Here is a 27,598-nt window from a genome sequence, read left to right on the forward strand (position 1 = left end):
GCAGAGCACAGACAGACCCTCACCAAATACTGATGAATTGTCCTTACATAAATTTACACATGCTTCAAGCAGGGCATGATTTATGTGTGATAACTTACATACTGTGAAGAGATAAATCCCTCACCCCAGTATCAAGGTAACTCCAGAAATGAAAAATTGAATAGTTTGGGCATCAGATATGGGCTGATCGGTTTACTATAGCCAGTGGCCCCATCAGGGAGAGGGATTGTCCAATGGGGCTCTGGGGGTGGAGCCTCTGAATACAGGGTAGGCAGAACTTCCTACCTCAGAGATGTGATTATTTAGGAATATAAGGAGAGCCAGGATCAGAAAGAGGAGGAACAGTGAAAAATGGAGTTCCTCCTGGCTGAATCATAGCCAACTAGCCTCGGGATGCAAACTGTGAATCTGAAGTGGGTGAGAAGCCAGCAGAGACAGCGGGAGAGCTATAGTGAAAAAGGAAGTAAAGTGAAGTTCTTGTAACTGTTAATTTTGAGGTAGGTATATTGAGAATTGTTTTCTGCACTAAACTGTGCAACTGGCTAGATGAACTGTATGTAGGTATATGAGAGTTTTTTTTGCTCTTCTCTTGTCTACCTTTTGAACCATTTACTTGGAACTGATCATTGTTTGCTGGGAGAACTCAGCTGAGAAGGCTATCAAAGGCTGGCTGGGCGCGGTTAGGCCGGTTCCAGCAGCAGGGTTTGGGGGAGACCTACTTTCGGTTGTTTTTCTTTCTTTTGAACTGTAATCTGGTAAACAGCAACTGTGGAAGCTTGCAGCATATGCAGAGCAAGAAAAGAGAGGGGGGCCTCCGAATAAGACTGTTAAACTGCATCCATGTGTGCTTTTTCTTTCTTGTTTTTGCCATAATGGGTCAGAAGCTGTAAGGGAAAGTCTCAAAGCAAGGCATAGCCTTTAGACTGTTTCTGTTAACTTGTTGCTGCTAATGGGGCCAGAGGCTGAGCCAGTCTAAGCCAGACTCATCAGTTGAAAGGGAATAGTGAGCTTTTATTGTCCAACTGAGCCAGCTGGGGCAGGGGAAAGGACCTTTGGGGGCTGATCCCAAGTTAAAGTCTGATGCAGATCATAGGATGATGTGCCCTAGTACAAGTAACTGTAATATATTTGAACCAAGGCCAGGCAAAGAAAAATCCTATCTTACTCCATACCAGAGGGCCTAGCTAAGGAACCTCAGCCTATGTTCGGAGTGCAGATGGTGGGATCTCCAAAAATACAAAAGTATACATGAAAGTCATATCCACACCCCAGCTCCAGCCTCTGGCACGTCTAGTACATATGAAACTGAGCTATATGCCACTTATGTGCATAAAACAGAGATTTATGCATGTAAGTCGTTCTGAAAATCAGGTCTTTACTGCACACTGCTAATTGTGAAGGTCCTCAGCAAGATCCAGCTGCCATTTACCTCATATGAGGCTGCATTAAGAAGTATCACACCTGCTTATGCAAATTTAAATATCATTGTAATGACCTAACAACGCATTACCATGCTCACACTAGCAGGGCTCAATTTTAACACACATTTTTTGTATGTGAAACATAAGTCCTGTTCCAGGACTGTAGTTAAGATCTAGTGCACTAACCCTGGCTGGGCTCTGCATATCATTATTTTAGTGCCTCAGTTGCTAAAACCTGATTTACTGAAAGCATAAAAAAATTGCACTGAAATTAGCACAGACAATTTTAGAGCACTTTTTATTACATAGACCCCTTAATTTTTGATGAATGGAACTGCTTTTAGAGTTTTTGATACCTATTGAAATAGTGATTTGCACAGGTAGCTACTGCTTTATATTTCTTTTATTTTATGGCTATTTAAAAAAAAGCAAACACCTATTGTGCAATGCTCCAGAAGCAATGGCCTTAAAGAGCAGCACAGTGAGCACTATAAGTGCATTACTGAAATCTTAGGTTGCAACATTTGGAGTTGTTCAGCTGTGTATCTGGTAGCCAAAGCAGTGCCGAACTTAAACTTACGGCGCCTATAAGCAGTGAACCAGCGACAAGGGATTTTTGTCCCTGCAAATCAGAGAGCAGCAGGACACGTCCCAAGTTTTAAGCGCCTTCAGAATATGCCTATTCCTAAATCTGGTCCTGAGCCAAAGCAGTGCTTTTCTATTAGGAATACAAGTAATACAATAAACACCTGAGAGCGATGGAAAAAACAAACAGCTGCATAAGGAGAGAAATAGTCAGCAAACAAGGGAGGTGATCCTGTATAGGTCCCTGGTGAGACCTCCCTTGGAATATTGTGCACAATTGTGGAGACCTTGAAAAGGATATAAACAGGATGGAATCAGTCCAGAGAGTGGCTACTAAAATGGTCAGTGGTCTAAAGCATATGGGGACAGACTAAAAGATCTAATCATATATACCCTGGAAGAAAGGCGAGATAGGGGAGATATGAGAGACATTCAAATATGTCAAAGGTTTCCATGCAGAGGATGTGAGCCTTTTCTTTTTTTTTTCCAAATTCATTTTTATTAAGGCAATGAGGAGATGATACAGATCATAACATAATCAACACTTTTTTCCAACATTGAGAATAAACAGGAAAAAACAACCATCAAGGCAACACACTATCCTTCATAACCTCAATCATCAGGATTGTAAGGATACATACAATCAGGATTGTAAGGATACACACTATCCTTCATAACCTCAATCATCAGGATTGTAAGGATACATACAAAAAACAGGAATCATCCTGATTCCTGTTTTTTGTATGTATCCTTACAATCGTAATATCAATTATGGTTGCCTAACCCTCCCCCCCCCCCCACCACCACCACCAAGAACCCCCCTCAGTCATCAACCCATACACTCATACTCATACCTTACACACAATTCACACTCACACCCCATAAGAACATAAGAACATGCCATACTGGGTCAGACCAATGGTCCATCAAGCCCAGCATCCTGGCAAGTACCCAAAAACTAAGTCTATTCCATGTTCCTGTTGCTAGTAATAGCAATGGTTATTATCTAAGTCAACTTAATTAATAGCAGGTAATGGACTTCTCCTCCAAGAACTTATCCAATCCTTTTTTAAACACCGCTATACTAACTGCACTAACCACATCCTCCGGCAACAAATTCCAGAGTTTAATTGTGAATTGATTGAAAAAGAACTTTCTCCGATTAGTTTTAAATGTGCCACATGCTAACTTCATGGAGTACCCCCTAGTCTTTCTATTATCTGAAAGTGTAAATAACCGATTCACATCTACCCGTTCTAGATCTCTCATATCCCCCCCTTAGCCGTCTCTTCTCCAAGCTGAAAAGTCCTAACCTCTTCAGCCTTTCCTCATAGGGAAGCTGTTCCATTCCCCTTATCATTTTGGTACCCTTCTCTGTACCTTCTCCATCGCAATTATATCTTTTTTGAGATGTGGCAACCAGAATTGTACACAGTATTCAAGGTGCGGTCTCACCATGGAGCGATACATTGCTCAACATTGAGATACAGCTCCCTTTAAAGCATTCTTTGGGTCAGCCCCCTTCCAACTTGCTGAGTATCCTAATTCTTTCAGTCTGAGTTGGTTCTGGATAGGCAATGTGTCATGAAATTTGTGCCAGGTATTGATATAGTCAAGTGGGACCCTTCGATGTAGTATAGAGACATCATAACGCTCCATCTGCATGAAAGAGATCATATATTCCGTTCAGCGGCCCACAGAAGGGGACTCTCAGAAACCCAGTCCGCCAAAATACATTTACAAGCCAATAATAAAGCAACTGACACAAAAAGATATTGGCTCTTTGTAATAGAGTGTATGGCTGAGCGAAATAAGCTGAAGCCTCCCAATAGTAGCAAGTCGCCCCACAGGGGCAAAATGATATTAGAGCATTTCTAGGCAGTGAAGATGACCTCCCTCCAAAAGTCAGCAAGTTGACAACAAGTTACAAACAGGTGAGTGTATGACCCTGTTTCTACATGACATCTATGACACTCCTCTGACTCCACTATCCCCATCTTGCACAAACGTATTCTATCCATATGGGAATGATGAACAATTTTAAATTGCATTTCTTTCAAAGTGACCTCAACAGGGAGGCTATTCAACTCTTCAAAAACTGTTCCTAGGGCTTCAGCAGTTACTGTATTTTCTAGTTCCTTCTTCCAATATTCTGTTAGTTTGTAAAGTCCCACCCCCTGCAAGTGTTTTTTTACAAATCTTATACCATCCTGATATAGAATTCCCCCCCCCCCCCCCGACTATCTGGTCTACTTCAGCCATCCATTTAAGTTCTAGACTAATTTGGTCTTGTGACATCCCTAAGGACTGGAAATAGTGCCTAGGCTGAAGATAACCATAGAAATGTGTAGCCGGGTTGTGGTAAGTTTCTTGTAACTGGGCAAGATTGACAAAATGGCTCGAGTCTGCATCCACCTATTCCCCTTTTTGTCCAATCGGCGATTAGTGATGATTCTAACCCTGGTGGAAAGGAGGGATTTTTCGATTAAAGGAAGAAATAAAGAGACTTTCCACAGCCCTCCCATGCAACGACGCAGAATTTTCCATGCCTCTGCAATCGAACTTAAAAAAAATATTAACCTTAACTTATTTTGGCCAAGTTACTTTAGGCATATGAATTAACCCCATAGGAGAGCATGAGCTGCACATCTCTTCTAACGTGAAAAGCATTGTAAGAAAATTTATCTCCCCAAAATTCCCCCAGGAAACGTGATTGGCATGCAATGACATATGTCTGAAAATCCGGGGCTTCTATTCCTCCCTTCATCCTGCTTCTCATTAATTGATTAAAGCCTATACTGGGCCGGCGTCCCCTCCACAAAAAGTTGGATGTCATGAACCTAAGGCGCTTAATATCCTGAGGCATTAATACATATGACAACATCTGTAGCCTGTATAGCAGCTTGGGTAAAATGACCATCTTACTCAAAGCATTCCTGCCCAATAACTATAGTGAGAGGTCTTTCCACCCCTGAAGTTGCATTTCCAGCCCGTCAAGTGATTTTTTGAAGTTGGTCACATATAAATGTGAGAGGTCTCTGGAAACCCATACCCCAAGGTACTTAAGCTGGGAGGGATCCCAATGAAAAGGGAAACTCCCTTGCCAATTTTGCTGTAAAGATAAGCTAAGAGGGAGAGCTTCGGAATTTTCAAAGTTGATTTTTAACCCCGCAAAAGTTTGATACATAGAAAAGCAGTGCACGATCTGTGGTATAGCATTGCGAGCATCCACTAAGAATAGTAGGATGTCATCTGCAAATAGACATAGCTTAATTTCCTGGGCACCTTTTATCTCCCCTGTATGCCATAATCGTAAAGCTAGTGGTTCGAGAGTTAAAATCAATAATAAAGGAGATAGGGGGCATCCCCATCTCGTTCCTAGTTTAAGTGGAAAAGGTTCTGATAACGCCTCATTGAATAAAATGCGGGCAGAGGGATCTGAATATAATGTCTTAACCCATTCTAAAAATGGTCCCTTAATCCCATATTTCTCCAATACCCAAAACATAAATTCCCAATTTACATTATCGAAAGCCTTTTCCAAATCTAAACTCAAAATTACACCTTTCGTAGATTTGTCAGAAAATCCTTACATTGTTTACCCCATGTTGTCCCATAACAAATCCTGTTTGGTCTATTCCCATTAAGGACGGTACCACCTTAGCTAACCTGGCAGCCAGAATAGCAGCAAGTATTTTAGCATTTACGTTCAGCAGAGAGATAGGGCGATAGGAGGCATGCGAGCTTAAGACTCTCCCCTTCTTAGGTAGTCCACCACTATAGCCTAATTCATAGCACTAGAGTAAAAACCATGCAGCATAGCATGATTTAACATATTTGCCGTTGGGGTCAATATTTGAAATTCCAACGGCTTTACCCGTTTTCAACTTTGAAATGGCCCTGAAGACCTCATCGTCATTTATAGGCTGATTTAACTTTTCCAGCATCTCTAAGGTAACCTTAGGGAGAGGAAATCCTTCAAAAAAGAGATCACGTTGTACTGCATCACATGGTCATGCTTCATAGAGGTTTTGGTAAAAAGATCTAAAAATATCCAGAACCTTGGTGGTTTCCACCGCCAGACTCCCTTCTTTGGATTTCAGTCCTGTAATGTATGCTTTTTGATGTGGGCCTCTCGTAAGGTTCGCCAGAAACCTGCCTGCCTTATTTCCAAATTTATGTATGTGGGGTGAGTCTTTTTCAATAGAAAGGACGCTCTAGAAGAAGGGGTCATGAGATGAGGTTGAAAGGGGGTAGACTCAGGAGTAATCTTAAGAAGGATTTCTATATGGAGAGGGTAGCAGATTTGTGGAATGGCCTCTCAGTGCAGGTGGTGGAGACAAAAACAGTATCTGAATTCAAGACAGCATGGGATAAATACAGGTGATCTCTAAGGAAGCAATGAGACTTATAAAGCTAAAGTAACTGGCTGATGGGCAAACTGGATGGGCCATATGGTCTCTTTCTGTCATCATGTTTCTATGATCTCTCAAGATAAGGACTCTCATTAAGAGGTCAAAAGAGCTTTCCCGGTAATGTACCAGTGCCGTTGCAGGTGAAATAGCATAGCAGGTGAACTCAGGGCCGGCGTGTCCTATTAGGCGAACTAGGCAGTCGCCTCGGGCGCCAACCAAAAAGCAGCCATGTGGGGCCACAAGTGGAGCCTATCTCGCTCATGGCAAAGAGGAGTAGAGATTTGGCAGGCCGCAAGCAGTGCCCATCCTGCTCGCAGCCCAGAGAAGCACATACTCGGCGGGTGTGAATGAGGTAGGGGTTGGGGCTGAGACCGGGGGGCAGGGCGCAAGGCAGAAAGCTCGCCTAGGTCGCCTGCTAACTTTGCACTGGCCCTGGGTGAGCTAAGGCTTTTTTCTTGACAGGCGAATCTTAGACATCTACCAGGAAGCAGGGTAGAGGAGAAAGAGAGATGGAAGGAGAACCAGGAAACAGAGACACATCCTTATTTATTTTTTATACTGGCGCATCAACTTGACCTCTGTGCAGTGTGCACTGTATATAAAAACAGATTAAGGGCGTTTAGGAGAGAACAGGCAGGACAGTGGAACTATCTTTAGTTGAATCCGGACACAAGTAAGCAATTATATTTATCCTAGAAATGTTCTTCTCTTGGACACAAGATACAATTAACAATGTTTCTTCCCAAACTAGGTACATTGCTAAGGATGTGCTTCTTTGAAAAGAAAGAATTATGCAAATATAGTGCTGAGGTATATGAGGCAAGCTATGATTTTTCAATTTCATCAAACTAACTGAATATAACCATAACTGGCTTTCCAGAGTTAAAACTTCTTTTATCAGGTCAGTGCAAAATGAGGCAAGAATGATAATGCCTGAACATGCAAGTAAACAGTAGGCTGGATACAAAACAGCAGTATTTATTTTCAAAGTGCTTAGAAATTATAACCTGAAAGGATGACGGAAATGAGGGAGGCAGACCTGGGTCTCCTGCCTCCCCCCTCCCACCCCCCTTTAACCTATTGGTTAAAGGGGGGTGGGAGGGGGAGGCTACTCCAGCAGTCATCAGAAGTCTCATATGCTGAAAGTCAGACTAGTTCTAACCAACAACATCTAACTAAAATGTATCTAGAAAAAATACATTCTGAAGATCTTTCCCATCAAATCACTTCATGAAATCCGATATTCGAAAAGAATTGGGAAGCAAAGCACTGTGCTATAATCAGCCAAATATCTATTAGACCCTTTGGGCAATATTCAAAATTCCTCTCTATATAATAATGTCAGAAATACCACACTGAGTCAGCTTAAGGTCCATGGAACCCAGCAGCCTATCTCTGACAGGGGTCAGTTCAGGTCAAAGTACCCAGCAGATCTCAGTAAGCAGATCTATCTTACTTTCAGGGGCAAACAATGTTTGATGGACTTTTCCTCCAGGAACATGTCCAGCCCTCTTTTAAACCCTGCTATGCTAGTTACCTTGACCACATCTTCTGGCCACAGATCCACAGACTTAATAGAGCCAAAAGGGCACGTACTTTATAAGTTCCCCCAAAAACTGGAGAATACTGTCCCAACATAGCAACATTATGTAATAACGTGCTATCCTTCTGTTACTGTTGCCTGCCTGGAGCTCTACCATTGCCTTTCTACTCTACCTCTTTTGCTGTAGGCATGCTGTTAAAGATGAGCATTGTGCAGGATTAGGTAGAATTTAATAAAAGATTGAAGTAGTTATTATGCTGTTTCCCTTCAGTTGCTCCCATGGCTACAGGAACAGAAGCTGCAGCAGGAGATGGAAGAATATAGGAGGACCCTCAGCCCTCTCCCCTCCTCTACAAGCAAGAAGAGAGGTTAACGGCACAGGCAATACCCATCCCTATCATTATCCTTTCAGGCCTCACAAAAAAAGCCTACGGGTGCAGGATTTTTTTCAGCAGAGAAACATTTTTAAATGTATTATATTTGCCATGTGAGTTGACAGTCCCTATAAGAAATGTTATTTGTTTTGCTATGTATGAGAGAAAATAAGGGGTCGATTTTAAAAGGAGCATGCGCGCGTCCACGTGCGCGCGGTTCCCGGCACGCGCACATGGTGGCGCCGATTTTATAACATGCATGTGCTGGCGCATGCATGTTATAAAATATGATGATTTTAAAATCCGTGTGGGCGGTCTGCGACTTGTGCACGTGGGGGGAGGGGAGATTTTACAAAGCAATGCATGGCGATGCAATCGGGCCTCCCCCAGTTCCCTCCCAGTCCGCTCCAATTAAGGAGCGGACTGGGAGGGAACTTTCCTATCTCTAACTCTACCCTTCCTACCTCTTCCCCTTTCCTCCCCGACCCCTAACCTAACCCTAACTATCCCTAATTTTTTTATTTTGTTACTTACTGCTCCTCTGGAGCAGAAGTAATCTGCTGGCGTGCGCTTCCCCGGGATAGCGCTGTCCCGGCCCGCTCCCAGCCCACGCCCCTCCCAGGCCGCCCCATTTCCCTCAGCCGATACTTCGGCACATACTGGGGTTACGTGCTTGGCCAGGCCCATTGTAAAATGCGCGCAGCGCATGCACATAAACTCCGAAATTTACACGCGCAGCCCTTTGAAAATGAACAAGGTACTGAAAGTAGATGTGTTTTGTGAGATACGATGGATGTAGATGATAAACATGCACATTAAATAGTATACTTTTTTCCTCATCTTTATTAAATTTTAAATCATTTACAATAAAGGAAATAAGAAAAAGATGTATTTGCCATATAATTACATCTTTCTAAGAAAATAAAATAGAAGAACAATATAGGCGTAACATATTCCAGTCCACATCAGTTTCGGGGGGGGTTTAAAAGGAAATAATTACTTCAAAAATCCAAACTACAGGAATGGGAGGAACAGCAAACATTGGATAGTATTCTTTCATCATTCTTTCATCAGAAGATCGTAAATACCCTCGCCCTCCTTCCTCCAAATACAACACCTCTCAAGTCAGGCGAGAATCACCAGTCTCTCACTAGACCCAAATTTGACAGTTTCGAATTCATCTCCACTAAGGAGATTGAAGCCCTTCTAAAAAGACAGAAACCTTCAAGCCATCCGGCTGACAACATACCATCGAGACTCCTGCTTCTCATCCCAAACACGATCTCTGGACCTCTGACCAGTATCATAAACAGCCTTCTATCCCAAGGAAGCTACCCAGACAGTCTAAAAACCGCTTCACTCAAGCCCCTCCTCAAGAAACACAACTTAGACCCTAATGTACTAGCTAACTTCAGACCCATCTCGAACCTCCCATTCGTTGCCAAACTAACGGAGAAACTGGTAAACACCCAGCTCTCTGATTATCTTGAAGACCACAAGATCCTATACCCCTCGCAATATGGTTTCCGTAAATCACGCAACACGGAAACCCTCCTCATCTCACTTACAGACCATATTATTATGGGGTTAGACAAAGGACACTCCTTTTTATTAGTCCTGTTAGACATCTCGGCGGCATTTGACACCGTCAACCATACCATCCTGCTGGATCGCCTAGCAGATATCGGCATCTCCGGATCTGCCCACAACTGGTTCAAGTCTTTCCTCAGTAACAGGTCTTTTAAAGTTAAAATCAACAACAAAGAGTCACCCCTAACAAAATCAACTCTTGGTGTACCACAAGGTTCCTCCTTATCTCCAACCCTCTTTAACATATACCTCCTCCCCCTCTGCCAACTGTTAACAGATCTCAACCTAATTCATTATCTGTACGCAGACGACGTGCAGATTCTAATCCCGATAACAGATTCAATTTCAAAAGCGCTCACCCATTGGAATAACTGCCTTCTATCCATCACTAACCTTCTCAACAGCTTAAACCTGGTTCTCAACGCCTCCAAGACAGAGCTGCTCCACATCTCCTCAAATGAAAACAATATCTCCCCTCCATCACCACACATCTCTCACATTACCTGTAAACAGGTTAGAGACCTTGGGGTAATACTAGACAATCGACTAAACCTAAAGAAAATGGTCAACACAACCTCCAAAGACTGTTTCTACAGACTACAGGTTCTAAAACGACTTAAACCTCTATTATTCTTCCATGACTTCAGGACAGTCCTCCAAGCGCTACTGTTCGCTAAAATAGACTACTGCAGTGCCCTTTTCCTAGGCCTCCCCAAATCCACTACCAAACCACTGCAGATGATACAAAATGCGGCAGCGAGATTGCTGACCAGTACCAGCCGCGGCGATCACATGTCACCCATCCTCAGGAACCTACATTGGTTACCAGTTAATTTCAGAATTCTATACAAATCAATCACCGTAATTCACAAAACCATCCATCAACAACTTCAACTCGACCTGGAAATCCCTTTCATACTCCACTCCTCTAACAGACCAACTAGAGATATTCTCAAAGGCACTCTGAAATTTCCACCCACTAAAGCCTCACGCCTCTCTTCGACCAAAGACAGAGCTTTTTCGATAGCTGGCCCATCTATCTGGAATAGCATCCCATCAAATCTCAGATTGGAGCCTTGCCTTTTAACTTTTAGAAAAAGACTTAAAACCTGGCTCTTTCACCAAGCCTTCGCCGATCCACCAGACATTCACTAATTGTCCTTCACTCTTACCCGGTCTGGCATGGATACTCACGAATGGACTCTGACTCTTCCAGGTTAAAGCACCATTAAGCTTTTAACCGTACGCTCTATGGTATCACTGTTTATTTATTTCCCGCCTTATCTTCTTTCCAGCTTGTTGCAAGCTTCCAAGTTCTCTTTCCCTGTTGATTGTAACTTTGACTTATTCCTACCTATTGTTTATCTTTCGTTCACTTGAATTGTTACTCCAGTTATACCCTTGTTAAATGTAAACCGATCCGATATGGTTATTTACTATGAAGGTCGGTATAAAAAACTTAAATAAATAAATAAATAAATAAATATATTATTATTATTATTGTTATTTTTATGCAGTGCATTACAGACCCACATAATAGAGAATACTAGCTTCTTGAAGACTGCAGTCTAATGATGACTACAGACAGACAAGAAATACAGGCAAAACATACGAAGGGACCTTTAAGTTAAAACGGTGGGGCCCAGCTGCCAGGGGTGATGCTTCTTCTGAGTCATTTATATGAGCCAGTAGCCCATGGGTGAGGAAAGAAGGCCCTCTGCAGGAACAATTAAGTTCATGTTTTAAAAAAAACCTCAGAGAGGTACAATTTTTAGGCTGAATTTGAATGTGGAAAAAGTGGGAACACAGCATATATTGGTGAAATGAATGTATGTAGAGGTGCTATCTAGTGCTGCAAGTAATCAGTTTGGGTGGGTTACATTTGCTAGTTACATGTGCATTATGAACATGCTGTATGTGTCTTTTTATATGACCTTAGGTTTGGGGATTCATATTCCTATGGATGTTGTACTGTCTGTTTGAGTCAAAGAGAGGTAGATATGGGCAAAGGGTTTGCACCCATGCAAAAAGTATGTAAACTGAAAATACCAGCATCTGACATTTATCTTATTTCTTTATTTGATTTATAGTCTGCATTTTCAGGCCCTTCAAAGTGGGATTACATTCAGGTACTGTAGGCATTTCTGTGTCCCCGGAGGGCTTACAATCCAAGGGATACATTTACTAAGCCGTGATAAGGCTATAACTCATGAAAAACAGTGTATATCGAGAGATAGAGCCATATCACAGGAATATCGCATGATATTCACATTACATGTTTTTTCCTCAAAATATCTGCCCCCTATTGAAATTAGCTGTTTTGCATGCATAAAATTTACAAATGCATGCAAAGCAGCTAATGCAAATAATTCTATGTGTGGTAGACCTCCCTGTCTTAGAACTTTGTAAGGAGCCATCCATACCCCTCAGCCCCTCCCACCTGGAGAGTCTGGATTGGATGCCTGAAGACTATTTAACTCAGCCATGTTAATACCATAGAAACATAGAAATGACGGCAGAAGAAGACCAAATGGTCCATCCAGTCTGCCCAGCAAGTTTTCACACTTGTTTTTTTTTCTCATACTTATCTGTTTCTCTTGGCTCTTAGTAACCTTTCGGTTCCAATTCCCTTCCACCCCCGCCATTAATGTAGAGAGCAGTGCTGGAACTGCATCTAAGTGAAGTATCTAGCTTGACTGATTAGGAGTAGTAACCGCCGCAATAAGCAAGCTACTCCCACGCTTATTTGTTTACCCAGCCTGTGCAATTCAGTCCTTGTTGGTTGCTGTTTTCTTCATCCCCCCCCCCCCCTGCCGTTGAAGCAGAGAGCTACGCTGGATATGCATTGAAAGTGAAGTATCAGACTTAATTGATTCAGGGTAGTAACTGTCGTAACAAGCGGCGAATTTGGGAATGCAAATCCTTTTTTCCACATCAGTTTGAGGAAGCAGTCGAGGAGTACAGATGAATATTTTTCCCACTCTGGTGAGACCTCCCTGCTTCACCCAAAAGGAGTGAACTGACACCTCACCGTGCACTCCCTGCCAGGGGGTCCTTCTCCTACTAATTTGCAGAGAGATAGACTTTTAAGCTTGTTACCCTTTAGGGGCAAAGGAGGCACTAGGGGCGCGTAATCGTCCCTAGTGCCTCCTTTTAGCGCGACGCCTCTTTTAAATAACTGGCTTGCATGCCTAGGAGAGGTAGCTGGGCGCGTGTTGGGAGAGAAGGCGCTCGACTTGAATTGGCCTGAGTGAAGGCAAAATATTTTAAAATAATTTTTGGACTTTCATAGAGTGAGCAAGTGTTTGGATCCCCCTTCACCACTGGGATTGCAGTGCTGAAAACCTGCCTGACCCCACAGACTTTTTCCTAAGAGACATCCCCCAGAAATATTAATAAATAAAGGATGAAAGAACCACTAAGGAAGGAAGAACAAGAACAGGAGACCCCAATCGGATCTCCACACACCAAGGGACCATACTCATACCCCAGGGGGAGGGGTGGGTTCTGGACCGCATGCCCTTTAAGATAATGGTGGCCCAGGTTAAAATGTGCTGCCATCGCTCTTTAGAGAGCCTTTACCCACCATATTTTTTATTGCAGCTGGAGCCCTGGGCAACAGAAATGTTTGCAAAGTGTAAACTGCAGAGGATGTACTGTGGGTTGTGTGATTTTCCCCCCTCGGGGAAAGTTCCAGCCATTACAAGGTCATCCAATCGTCAGATATACCTGCTCAACCCCTAGGGTTTGGATTTTATGAGAAGAAACTATTACCCTGCCTACAGCAAGGGTGGGGGCTCCCCCCAGAGTCACCCAGCAAAGGAAAGGAGCATTCTGAACCCTCTCTAGGGGGTTTCAAAGAGAAAGGAGGAAAAACTGGCAATGATCCTCCAACAGGGTCGCAGGGGAGCCGATGTAAAGCAACTGGAAATGGATTTAAGAGTTAAAAATTCTGAAAGAGTAAAGGAACAGTGAAGGGACCAGTTGGGATCAGAAAAAAAACTGCCCAATTGGACCTTGGAAACAGGGTGGAGAGTCTCCCATTTCCTCTTATTGCAAGGGAAGTGCGTAGCTTGAAGCCATCCCAGAGATAAAGTGAGTACTTTAAGATTTACAAAGGGGGAGAAGAGATCTTTTCAGTGTGGTCTAACTCAGGTTACAAGGAAGTGTACATGGACTGTAACTTAAAGTGTCTGAGGCCTTCTAGGAGGCAAACAGAAGAGGCTATCTGGAGTTTCTATGAAACTGGAAGTTGTATCTCGTCTACAGTAACTGAAGCTATCTCAATAAACTGTCTATTGTTTTTGGAGCACCAATCTGGTTGTGGACATTGGGTTTTGCTCATGTGTGTGTGGCCTGAGCCCAGTGTGGCCTTGCAGCTCAGCTGCCTCCAGCCTATGACCGAACAGAGACTTAATCCCTCACTTTGGGAGAGTTGCTCCCCAAGGTAGAGAAGGTGACCCCCAATGGACAGGGGGGTTACACAGGTTTTTCCGCAATAAAAAATATCGCAGGAAAACCGTCACAATGTTTTCCTGGGGAGGAGCAAAATATTGCAAGCCCTCCCCCGTGATATCCCCTGCCCCCACAGTAAAATATTGCCACTTGATAAATGATCCCTTCAGTTTGTACCTGAGACAATGGAGGGTGAAGTGACTTGCACAAGATCACAAGGAGCAGCAGCGGGAACCTGAATCAATGTGTAAGGGAGTTGAGGATGTGAATGCAAAAAATAAACCTAGACTAGGATAAAAGATATGGGATGGACGTGCTAGTGAATAATGTAGGCAAAAGGGTAGGGTGGCTGGTGAAAATGGTACCGAATTTTTAAACACAGCCTTTTTTTGACCAAGCAGTTTCCTCTTACTCCTTTGTGCTTCCAGCTCATATGAAATGGGGATTGGGATCCAGCACCATAACCCTTCATTCACAACTACTCAGGGATTTTGTTTATTCATTTTTCTCCCTACCTAACTCACTTAGCCCAGCCACTACTGTGACAGTCCTTGACCAGGGCCACACACTCTGGCTCCTTACAGATTCCTGAAATTATGGACCATCGGGTATCATCATTGTGCAATGACTGGGATTTTATCCCTCCCAGGGTCTATGACCACTGTCTCCACAAATTCCCCAGCCCCAAATGGCCCATAAAGCAGAATCCTAGCCTGGAAATCAAATAGAAGCAGCTTTTCAATAGGAATTGAAATATTTTGTTTTGATTCTAATAGTGTCAAAGACATGGACTTGTTACTGCTAGATTTCATATTTTTCCCAAAACACAAAAACGTTTGGTGTCAAAAGTCTTCCCATAGTAAATAATGGGAACTATGGCACTGAGGCTGAGCTCTAGCCCTATTTGAAGATAGTTTAAGAGTAAATATATCTGGGTCTAAGTACTACTTGAGACAAATAAAAACATTTTATCAACAACACCACTAAAGATTGCTTCTACAAACTGCAGGACCTTAAGAAACTAAGACCTCTCCTCCATCACAATGACTTCCGAACAGTCCTTCAAGCCACTTTATTTAGCAAGATTGACTACAGCAACTCCCTTCTCTTAGGCCTTCCCACAATTTCTATCAAACCTCTCCAAATGCTGCAAAACGCAACTGCTAGAATCCTCACCAACTCCCGCAGAACAGATCACATTACGCCAATCCTCAGAGATCTCCATTGGTTTCCGATCCCCTCTAGAATACTTCACAAGACCCTCACAATTATCCACAAAACTCTACACAACCAGAATTTTCATTGGCTTAATGACTCTCTGCACTATCATACATCCAACAGACCCACCAGAGCTGCCTATAAAGGATCCCTGTTAACAATCTCTCACAAACTCACCCATCACATCTCCACCAAAGAACGCGCTTTTTCCATAGCGGGACCAACATTATGGAACTCTATGCCTCTCGAACTACGCTAGAACACTGTACAAAAACTTTCAAAAAAAATTAAAACTTGGCTATTTAAACGGGTCTATACATAACAACACCACCACCCTTCTCTCTCCCAGAAGCCTCCTCTTCCTCCAACCTAGAAGTCTAACTCTATTTAACTTTCGGTGAATTTTTGATCATACGTAATACTGAATCTTGTATATAGTTAATAATTCAATCTCTTATCTAATGGCCCTGCTTAAGTCCACCGGACCCTTTCTCTTTCCTCTACTCCTCCCAACCTGTTCCTTCATCTCCCTGTTACATGTAACTTTAATTTTTCGCTTTCTAAAGCATGTTTTTCATTTATTCCGTTAATTGTAAACCGATGTGATATGCAAATGAATGTCGTTTATAAAAGTTTTCAAATAAATAAAATAAAAGATGCCTATGTATTTGGGTGGATAAATCTTTGTAGCCATGTATGCTGGAAGAATGGAGGCCATTGATAGAGCCTTCATGGTAGTACCTCCTCTTGCGCATCCCAAATAACTTTTTGAGCCATGACAAATAAGAAGAGGTCGATATTCAAAAGCCATTTAGATCGATAACTGAAAAGTTATCCGTCTAAATGGCTAACCAGCAATATTAAACGCTGTATGTGGCTAAATTCTAGCAGTATAACTCATTATAAGTCGGGGGTGTTCCGGGAGCGGGTGGGAGGCATTTTGGGGAGGATCGGAATTAGGTCCATAACTTACTTGGCTAACTCTGGACTCGCCGTAGGGCTATCCTAGCTAGATATACTTATCTGGTTGACTTTAAGATAGCTGGGTATATTCAACAGTGCTGCCCTCATTAAGTGAGCTGGATAGCTATATCTGGCTAACTTAGCTAGCTGTGCCGCAGCTGAATACCAACACCTTTCTTTTTTGATATAACTTCTTGTGAGTATCTTGTTTTATGACAACGACTATACAGTTGTTTGTAGCTGCTTGCCTTCAACAGACCAAATTTACTTTGAGCAGATCAAATTCTTGTCAAATAAGCTCTTTACGTGTTATGCGCTGAGGTGAATTTTAAAAACCTGACATGTGCATTAATTAGGGGATGTGCAAAGAAGTAGGTCTCGTGCACACTGAGCAGATTTTAAAAGCCGCCGAGGTATGCGCATATCTCTCGCAGCTAACACATCTCGAAAGCTTTCAAAAAGGGGCACTTTGTGGGCATTGTCTGGGCGGTGCATGGGCATTTCTAGGCTTGAACCTGAGATGTGCTCGTAAATACTTACATAACCCAGCACGCGCCAAGGTCCCCTGCTGAATAACTTTACTTCTGCTATGGATGCCATTTAAGTTAAAAATTAAAGAAAACTAGGCAGATCTGTGAGGTTTAAAAGGTTCAGAGCTAAATGGAGGGAGTGGAGGCTATCAAACCTGGAGGGAGTTGGAGGACCTCCCTCTAAACTGGGTGAACTAGGGAGAAAACTGGTAAAACTGGGAATGGCATTGGCGCACACATGCCCGTGCCCACTTAAAATCTGGCACACACATGCATGTGGCCAGGCAAATTTTTAATATGCGAGCACATGTTATATAAAATGCTGCGTACCTGAGCACGGGCCGACGAATGTGCGCAAATGTGTGCACACGCGCCAATATGAAAGTTACCATCTAATAGTAGAAGTCAACTAATAATCAGAAAGGGTTAGTCCTATTTCCTTATTGTGCAGTTCCTCATCTTTCTCTCTTTTCCCAGTAATAATTACTGAACCCAATAAACAATCCCAATTCTCCTCCACTAATGCTGAGCCAGCAGCAACATAGTAAAATCTAATCAAAACAGTGATGGATGTTTCTTCTTTACAAACAACTTCATTAGATCGCATAAAAGAGCTCATCTTCATACCTTGATGAATGATGCTATCAAGTTGCTGACTTTTATTTAAGAAAGAAAGAAATTCGATCTGTGGTGGATTTATTATAGTGTCTTGATCAATTCTCTTTTGCTAGAGCAACAGGTATTTTTACCCTGAACCATTCCACGATACATTCAGCTGCAATGAATAGGCTGTGTGTGCGCTCTCGCCTTCTGTTCAACCTTTATGAGACATGTAGGACTGCTAAACCGTAAGAAACGAGTTAAACACGGGACCATAAAAAACAAAAGAGACAATGTAATCCAATACTGTTGCTGCCTACTGTAAATTACCACTGTCTGTAAAAATGGACTAAAAAGGCAATTCATCAGCATGGAAAAGGGAGAAAAAACAAAAGTAATCATAAACACATTACCTTTCAATTGCAGTTTCCAGTCTTGATTGAGTTAAATGATGGCATTTGTGGATGGTTCCCTGCTGAAAATTAAATTTAAAAAAAGTTCAGTTCTAAATGTGTGACTCCAAAGATAAAGTCTTACCAGTGCAGTTTATTTCCCAGAGTACCTCTCTGTTCCAACATATCAACAGGTACAACAGTTTCTTCCATCAGAGAGTTTTTTTTTTTTCAAATCAGGCTAAAAATGTAAAATCAGCTATTGGGGTGTATTTAAAAAGGCTTGAAACTGGTTTCAATGCATTTTTAAAAAATGTAATTCTGTTGTCTCTGTGTTACCCTCTGTCACCCCTTTCCCTTTCTCACCACCACTGTAATGTAATCTGCGTCCTTTGGCTAGACCTGCTCATTTTAACCGAAGTGATAATTAATTCTGTTAATTGAACCTCGGTATATAAAAGTTATAAATAAATAAATAAATTTTGTTTGACCTAATGAAGAGAGGGTAACTCCCTAAAACTAGTCAAGACATGGGCAATTTTCAGATTCCCTGCCTAGAGGTTCTTGTACCTAATTTTTCAAAGGAGAAATAGACACATACTTTCCCTCTGCTTTTTCTGCAGGTGAAATTTCCATGAAAAATAATATGCATCCATTTGAAAATACTATCTGTGCATGTTATTTTCCTCCCCTGACCTAAACATGCCTCGGGGAACACCTCCTTAAAATCTGTCTAAAAGTACTTATTGTCCTGCTTTTCCCTTATAAAACATAAAGGAGATTACCATTCAATAATGCATAATAAAAGCTGAAATTAAATTCCACAGCATATTAAAAAAAAAAAAAGATGGTTATGTTCCCAGAAGCAACGTAACATAAAAAACATTATGACAAAAAGTATACAAACACTCAACAACACAATAACAACAAAAGTTCATAGTCTTAAAAATAAAAAGCAGAAGACAAAATTTGAAAAATCCAATTCATATATTCAGAATAATAAAATTAGCAAAATACCTGCTCTAATTTGTACAAGTACTTATGGATTACGCTCTATGACTAGATATATGATGCTCTTCTGGCTAAACGCAGTCTGATTTAAGTGCAGTGAAATCCTGGGGTACTTTGCAGAAAGGATTTGAGAGGAACAAGAAGCTGAGGGATGAGGAAAACAGGGAAGAATATAAGTACTGACAGTGACATGAAAAGCAGTAATCAGGAAAGCCAAGAAAGAATTTCAAAAGAAGCTTGCCATAGTCGTAAAAATTTATAATAAAAGCTTTTTCAAGTACATTCAAAACAAAGAGCCTGTGAGAAAACTAAATTAATTCTTTACTTCAGTTTTTACTGAGGAGGATGTTGAAGCATCAGAAACATCCTTTGATGGTGATGATTCTGAGCACCTAATAATAGATACAATTGACAGTGTTTCCCAATCAGTGGTTCCCAATCAGACCCGATCAGGTGACGCTATAGATAAGTCACCACTGCTTGCAGTGGCTCTTAAACATGTAGCTCCTTTCTGGGAACATATGCAATCGTGCATGCCTCTCCTCCGAGCTACAGATTGCGGCACTTAATGGGCAGCATGCCGGGCATGAATAGCTTGGCCCTGCTTTAGCAGCACAAACAACGCGCACAGCACTTTCTCATCTTCCACTTCCTGAGTTTCCTGCTTTGAGTCCTTTCAGCTTCTATTTTATTCACAGTCTGAGTAAGACAGGGACAGTGCACATGGAGCACAGGATGTGACTTGCTGTCGGGCCGATACAATAAAGTTCGCGGGAGAGCGGGCACGAGCACAGGCCAGTGTCCTGGCCTGTGCTCGTGCCTACCTTTGGGTAGGCGCTAATTTCTTAAAGTAAAATGTGCGGCTTGGCTGCCCATTTTACTTACTGTATCACACGGGAATGACTAATAGGGCCATCAACATGCATTTGCATGTTGCGGGCGCTATTAGTCTCGGGGGGGTTGGTCACACGTTTTCGACGCGCTATTACCCCTTACTGAATAAGGGGTAAAGCTAGCGCGTTGAAAACACGCGTCCAAATGCCGGTTAACAGTGCGCTCCACCGGAACGCACTGTACTGTATCGGCCTGTGTGTTAGGGATGTGCAGGGGTAAAAAATTTGAATCGTTTTAGGGATTTTTTTCCTCCATGAATTTTGTTTCATTTAATGTTTATTTCATTAAAAAAAAGGAAACAGGGCCTCCCAAAGCCACCTGTCCCCACCACCCATCCCTCCCACCTGGAAATATTCCCTGGCCAGGATTCTTCCCTTACCCAGTCCAGTGGGGATCCGGTAGCAAGGCCTAGGCTCTACGCAAGGCTGAGGGTTTGGAGGCCTGGTCACAATGCCTTGTCCTAGGCCCAATGCCGGGGCCTAGGCCAAGTACCAACTCCTGGGCCTCAGCCTAGGCCAGAGCTTGGGCCCAGGCCTGATGCCAGGGCCTAGCCCAGAGACTGAGTCTCGATGCCTGGGCCTCAGCCTAAGCTAGAAACCAGGCCCAGGCCTGATGCTGGTGTTAGGATCCTGCCTATTATGCAGCCTCCCCTTGGAGCTACACCTGCTTTTACTCTAGTCAAGAGTCTCTGTCGTCACATGACTCAACAGCCTACTTAACTTGCCTCTTGCAAAGTCCAGAGCCTTGTCATTGAGTCTACTCGGCTCCCTGCTTTGCCCCTTTTTTCATTGTATTACTTGTGGCCTCAGGGCCTTCCAGTTCTGCTCTAGCCTTGCCTTGTGGCCTCTATGGCCTTCTGCTTAGCCCTACCTCATGGAAGTCTTAGACCTTCTGCTCTAGCCTTGTTTTGTGGCCATTTCTGGCCTTTTGCTTAGCTTTGCCTTGTGGCTTTTCAGGCCCTCAATCTAGCCTGCTGCCTTCGGGCATCTGTGTTCCTCACTCTCTATTCTATCTAGTCCTGTCCATGTCTGATCTAGTCCTGTCCTTGTATCCAGCCCTTTTCACAAACCCCAGTCTTGTTTCATTCTCCAGTCCTGCACAGCTTCAGCCTCCAGTCCTGCACAGCCTGTACCTCAACTCCAGCCACACCCTAAGTCCTGCCGGCTACCATAACCCAAGGGCTCATAGGAGTCTTCTGTCTTCTTCAAATGACACCGTCTGCTGGGGACACACCAAAGTAAATTAACTCTGGTGCATGCTCTTCAGTGGAGGGTGTCATTTTGCTGTAAGGCAGTTAATTCCAACACCTGTGCTCGGTCTGGGTCAGAGTCCACACCCAGGCCCGATGCTGGGGCCTAGTCGAGACCTGGTCCCGACACCAAGGCCTGGTGCATCCACAGTGAATGGCATCGTTAGAAAGAAAGAAAACTCCAACGAGGCCTAGGCTCCAGCCTCCAGGCCTGGGCCTAACCCTAGGCCCAGGCGAGGTCACGGCCTTGGGCCTGGGCCAAGGGAACACACTTGGGTGTAGCTTGCAGCCCCTGCTTTGGGCCTCGTCCTATTCTGTAGGCCCGACAGGAGATTTTTTTTAACCAAATGAAATGAATGGGATTAGTTTCATTCGGGGGGCCTCTCAATTAATTTTAGGGTGCCCCCAAAGAAACGAATTGGCCCTTATTTGTTGCATTTTTTCAAATTTGGTTAAAACAAATGCACATCCCTACTCTGTGTGTGGGGAGCAGCATAGTGGAGGAGGTCTGGCAGTCTGACAGTCAAGGTATTTAACCAAACCATCTGCTTGCACCATACCAACATCTCCCTTTTCCTGCCTTTGTATATAGAATGAGATGGTCCACTGTGATGGGTGCATGTGTGTTTTTTAACCCCTCTCTCTCTTTGTTTTAAATTTTTCAAGAGAGACTGGTGGGTCTTCCAGTGCTCTCCTACCTTTTCTTTTGGCCATATGAGTCCTTTTTATGTCCACATTGCCTGCTTCATGGAGGCTTGAGTCCCACACAAAAAAGTTTTGATAATATAGGCATGCCTTGGGCTTGGAAAGATTGGAAAACAGTGGAGTAACAAATAACCAGGACTGGATGGCATTCACCTAAAATAACTCAAACCAAAATTATAAACCTGTTAATAACATAAGAACTCCAATACTAGTACAGACCAAATCTTCATCAAGCTTAGTATCCTGTTTCAAACAGTGGCCTATCTAGGTCACAAGTATCTGGCAGGATCAGAAATAGTAGATAGAGATAAGCAGTGGCATTACCCAAGACTTTTCTTCCAGAAACTTGGGCAAATCTCTTTTAAATCTAGCTATATTAACTGCATTTACCACATCCTCCTACAATGAATTCTAGAGCTTAACTGTGTGTACTGAATGAATAAATATTTTCTGTGGTTTGTTTTAAATGTGCCATGTAGAAACTTCATAGAGTATCCCCTAGTCTTTGTATTTCTTGAGAGTAAACAACCGATTTGTATTTACCCATTCTACTCACTCACGATTTTACAGACCTCCATCATATCTCCCCTCAGCCATCTCTTCTCCAGACAGAAGAGCCCTAACCTCTTTAGCCATTCCTCACAGGAGAGCTGTTCTATCCCCTTTATCGTTTTGGTCGCCCTTCTCTGTACCTTTTCTAGAACCACTATATATTTTTTGTGATGCGGCGACCATAATTGCACACAGTAGCCTAGGTCAGTGGTTCTCAACCGGTGTGTCGCCAAGAACACGCAGGTGTGTCGCGACACCTCTCGGTCCCCCGCTGACCCAGCTGCTCCCCGGTCCTCCTCCGCCCGGGCTTAAAATGCTGTCAGCCCAGGTGGAACACGGCAGAACAGCTGGAGTCAGCGGCACCGGCATGGTCTCTTCTTCCTGCCCTCCCCTCCCCGTGGCCCGGAAGAGGAAGTGGTGAGCAGCGGGTGCATGCACGGGAAGAAGAGACCATGCTAGTGTGGTCAGCGTTGGCCTGAAGAACAGAAGAGAGGCGCGGCCTGAGGAATGAGCAGCACGGCTCGAAGTAAAACAAGGAACAACATCAACCCCCGCGGCCGATGGGACTCCTTTCTCCGCGAGGGCTGAAAGTGAAGGAGGTTGCTGCTGCCTTTAGGGTTGGAAGTGGAGGAAGCTGCTGCCGCTAGTTCCGGGGAGGGAGGGGGAGAGAGAGAGTGAATGAGCAAGCAAGCATGTGTGTTTGAGATCCTGTGTGTATGTGTGTGAGTGAGATAGCATATATGTGAATGATTGAGAGCCTGTATATGTGAAAGAGAGTATGTCTGTGATTGAGAGCCTGCCTGTGAGAAAGAATGTATAACGTTCACATTGTTTTTTCTGTTACACAACTGCTAAGAAAAATGTATATTTTTGTAAACCGTTATGATGGCTCTACCGAATGATGGTATATAAAACTCAACAAATAAATAAATACATAAATATTAATCAAAATGTTATAGTGCATACAAATAATCTTTTAGTAGGATGGTAGTAGGTCTCCCATTTTTTTCCCTCTGCACTGACAAGCAAGCCACATGTACCAGGCTTAATTGTATCCCCTTGGAAGCCAGCAGAACTAACCAAGAGGACAAGAGAACTGACCATGCTCAGTTTGGCATGCTCGCACAAGTTAGCTTCTCCTTAGTAAACAACAGGCTGAACCATCCAGAGCAGGTATTAAATAGTGACCATTTACTGAGTGCTCGAAAAACAACATGGAGGGTAAGCATCCCATGCTTTTGAGTGTGAGCTCAGTAACCCATCATGTGTATACGATGTTCTTCATTTGCATGCAGGTTCATGCTAGCATGTTTTCAGTCCCATATAGAGGGCAATTTTCCTGCACAAATGAGTTATCTGAAAATTGCCCACTCTACATGCATATAACAGCAGGCACACTGTTCCATAAGGTGAATACTTTTACACACACAGGGGCGGATTTTAAGAGCCCTGCTCGCCTAAATCCGCCCAAAACCGGGCGAACTTAGGCGAGCAGGGCCCTGCGCGCCGGTGAGCCTATTTTACATAGGCCTACCGGCGCGCGCAGAGCCCTGGGACTCGCGTAAGTCCCGGGGTTTTCGGAGGGGGGCGTGTCGGGGGCGTGTCGGGGGCGGGGCTGAGCGCCGCGCCGTTTTCGGGGCGTGTCGGCAGCGTTTTGGGGTGGGTCCGGGGGCGTGGTTACGGCCCGGGGCGGTCCGGGGGCGTGGCCGCGCCCTCCGTACCCGCCCCCAGGTCGCGTCCCGGCGCGCTAGGGGCCCGCTGGCGCGCGGGGATTTACGTCTCCCTCCGGGAGGCGTAAATCCCCCGACAAAGGTAAGGGGGGGGTTTAGACAGGGCCGGGGGGGTGGGTTAGGTAGAGGAAGGGAGGGGAAGGTGAGGGGAGGGCGTTAGAGGATTCCCTCCAAGGCCGCTCCGATTTCGGAGCAGCCTTGGAGGGAACGAGGGTAGGCTGCACGGCTCGGCGTGCACCGGCTATACGTAATCGATAGCCTTGCGCGCGCCGATCCAGGATTTTAGCGGATACGCGCAACTACGCGCGTATCTACTAAAATCCCGCATACTTTTGCTTGCGCCTGATGCGCCAGCAAAAGTACACGAACGCGCCGTGTTTGAAAATCTACCCCACAATATGTGCATATCTTTTGGTCAAAAAAAGTGTCTGCAGATAAAGGAGGTGTAAATCTCTGTAGGGACTCTATCCTTAGGCAACTTTCAAAGCGAAAACATGAGCACACTTTTCCTTTCAAAACTGGTGGAAAGATTGTCAGATCAACAGGTAGGCCATGCTGGTAGTGCAGGTACAGGAGAGAGAGAAAGTGATCAGCTGCTGCAGAACTAGCTCCTGCCACTCCTCCTTCTGGATCTTCCACACTCTGATGTGCGACAAGCACGGCCACTGGAAGAATGTTGTACTGCCAAGCACACGCCTTACTGAGAACATTGGTGGTGGGTGGGATGAGGGGTCGATGTGTTTGCAGAGAGGTGAGAAAACTGAGGGAGACAAAGAGCAAAATATACAGCTACAGGAGAGCTACGTCTTTCTGTTTGTTTCAAGGGATTTGATCATTTTGATTTCAAATATCTTATATTTTTGGATAGCTTTGACATTCTCTTTTACTATCTTGATCGTAAGATCATTGATGCAGTGATCTGGTCTGGAAAAATATTCCTCCACATTGCAACGTGTCATTTCCTACATCTTGTTTATTGATCTATATTGCTACATATCCAACTAGGATAACATGGCAAGCCAACTATTTTAAACAAAAATTAAAAATTGTTTGTACACAAATGCAAAAAACTGTTTTAAGCAAGTCTTGAGCAGACTTAAAGAAACAATACCACAAAACATTTTTAAGGATTCTATTGCCAGATTTAAAAAAAAAAAACACAAAACATTCAGAGGTGCATTTTAATGGGGATCTATTCACCTAACTAGGGAATTGGCTAGATCCTATGGGAGATTTACCTGCTCATAGAAGTTAAATTTAGCTGCTGAAAAAAATGGGTGGTCCCAGAGATGTCGGGTCCAAGAGGTGTTAGATGGATAAGTCCTAGCAATGATTTTCAATAATAGGCAGCTAAATTTAACCACTCTGAATAATCGTTGTATATCTTTTCAGATCATTTATAAATATATTGAAAAGCATGGGTCCCTGAGGCACTCCACTGCCTAACCCCCTCCACTGAGAAAATTGCGATATTAAGTCGAAGGAAACAAAAATTTAAAAAAATACGCCCGCCGGTCAGCAGGTTAGAAAAATGGATGCTCAATTTTAGCAGCGTCCTTTTCCCTAACCCATGGCTGTCAGCAGGTCTGGAAACCGTCACCGGTAAAATTGAGCATTGGTTGTCGGAACCCGCTGACAGCTACCTCTATGCTAATAAGAAGACGCGCTATTGTCCCTAGCACCTCCTTATTAGGGTGACCCTCATTTAAATACTGAATCGCACGCCCATGAGAGATGGCTGGGCATGCGTCGGGAGAGCAGGCACTCAACAGGGAACGCCCGCTATCCCGCGATTCTTTCGGTATCGGCCTGCTAGTTTGTACTGATGTTTTAAAATATAAGTAGACAATGTCATAAAATATCAGTTCATAAAAGCAGTAGATTGAGTTCCTAAGTCTGATACCAATGTGTTCAAGAAGACAAAAACATTCAACTGCTAAATTAGGAGTGAATTTTCAGAAGCATATCAGTGCGTAACATGCTCTTTTACACACAAATATGCGCCTTTTGAAAATTATCCCGGGGTTGTACATGTAAAAGTACATGCGGAAGCAATTTCATGCATATTTTCACCCCTACTTGAAAGATGCATTCTTGACGCCAGAGTTATGGAGGGGAACGCGTTTACGCATGTAATTTCTAAAATAAAAAATGAGCATGTAACTGTACACACGAACATTTATACCTGCACCAACACAGGCATAAACATTTGTGTGTGTGTATGTGTGTGTGCCATGCAAGGGTTAGCATGTACCCATTAATTTTCAAGTTGGGCTCTTAGGTTGCATGAAGAAATGGAGCTGCCAGGTTAGTCCATTTAAACATGTAAAAAAAATAATAATAAAAGGTCTGCAAATTGATGTCACCCCTCAAGTGGATTAAAATAACATTTGTGAACATTATTTTCCATCCATTAGGTGAGTGTAAAATAAGCTGAGGATGGTGTTGCCTGAACATAGAATCTGTTGATGGGATTACAACAGCAGTGGGTTATAAATAGCTTTAGTGAAAGAATGCAGAAAGATAAGGACTTGGGTTGGAGAGGGACTTAATTTGCTTGGGATAATCTTTCACTCAACCCATTTTTAAATGTTTATTTGCTTGCTTTAATGTGCAAGAAACTCAGAGGAATGGGACAAGTCAGAGAAGGGAATCAAGAAAATTATACGTGCTAATACACAAATTAGCTTGCAAGGGAGGCTTGCCAATTTTACACCAATTAGAACAATACTCTCAGGAGATCTGCCTTGTACACATATCTAAGCAAAAATTGGTTATGCAAAATGTTTCCTAATGTTTTCTAAACCTTCATATGAACTTACAGACCTCATAGTCTGATTGTGCAGCATACTTTTGCCCTTATTATAACCCTATGGTAATTGTCATCTTTTGCTCATGTGAATTCTGACCTGAAGAAGAGAATATTAGTTCTCGAAAGCATGTCAGGAAATGTATTGTTAGCCCAACAAAAAGAGAGTACCTTATATATATTTTTTTGTTTTTTTTTATTTGCCTACCTTTATTTCTGTATATTTCTGGATTTATTTTATTTATTTATTTAAAATGGTTTATATACTGCTTTTACAAATATAATTTAATCAAAACGGTTAACAATATAAAAACAAAAACACATTAAATAGAAACCATAAAATAATAAATTAAGTAAAATAAAGCAATCATAGACATAAAAACTAACAAAAAACAATGTTACATTGCTAAATAAAAATAATTTGAAATCAGGTACCTAAGTAACGCAAAAATAAGAAATGGGGAAGGTAGGTGGGGGGGGAGGGTAAGGAAGGAGTATGGCAAGGTCTAGAAGGGATGTAGGGTAGATGATAAATCATGTATGATCTGTTACTGGGATATTA

At 43.1% G+C, this 27,598-nt stretch overlaps 1 protein-coding gene across 1 annotated transcript in view; it reads right to left on the minus strand.

Moving 5' to 3' along the window:
- PAG1 (phosphoprotein membrane anchor with glycosphingolipid microdomains 1) overlaps positions 1-27,598 on the minus strand; it is a 464,692-nt gene that overhangs the window by 340,231 nt on the left and 96,863 nt on the right. The window contains exon 2 of the mRNA XM_029591541.1: positions 18,108-18,169. The gene's annotated coding sequence lies outside the window, so the exon portion shown is untranslated. The remainder of the gene's footprint in view (positions 1-18,107; positions 18,170-27,598) is intronic.

The sequence above is a fragment of the Rhinatrema bivittatum genome, chromosome 2 (assembly GCF_901001135.1).
Source record: "Rhinatrema bivittatum chromosome 2, aRhiBiv1.1, whole genome shotgun sequence".
In the NCBI taxonomy this organism is placed as follows: domain Eukaryota; kingdom Metazoa; phylum Chordata; class Amphibia; order Gymnophiona; family Rhinatrematidae; genus Rhinatrema; species Rhinatrema bivittatum.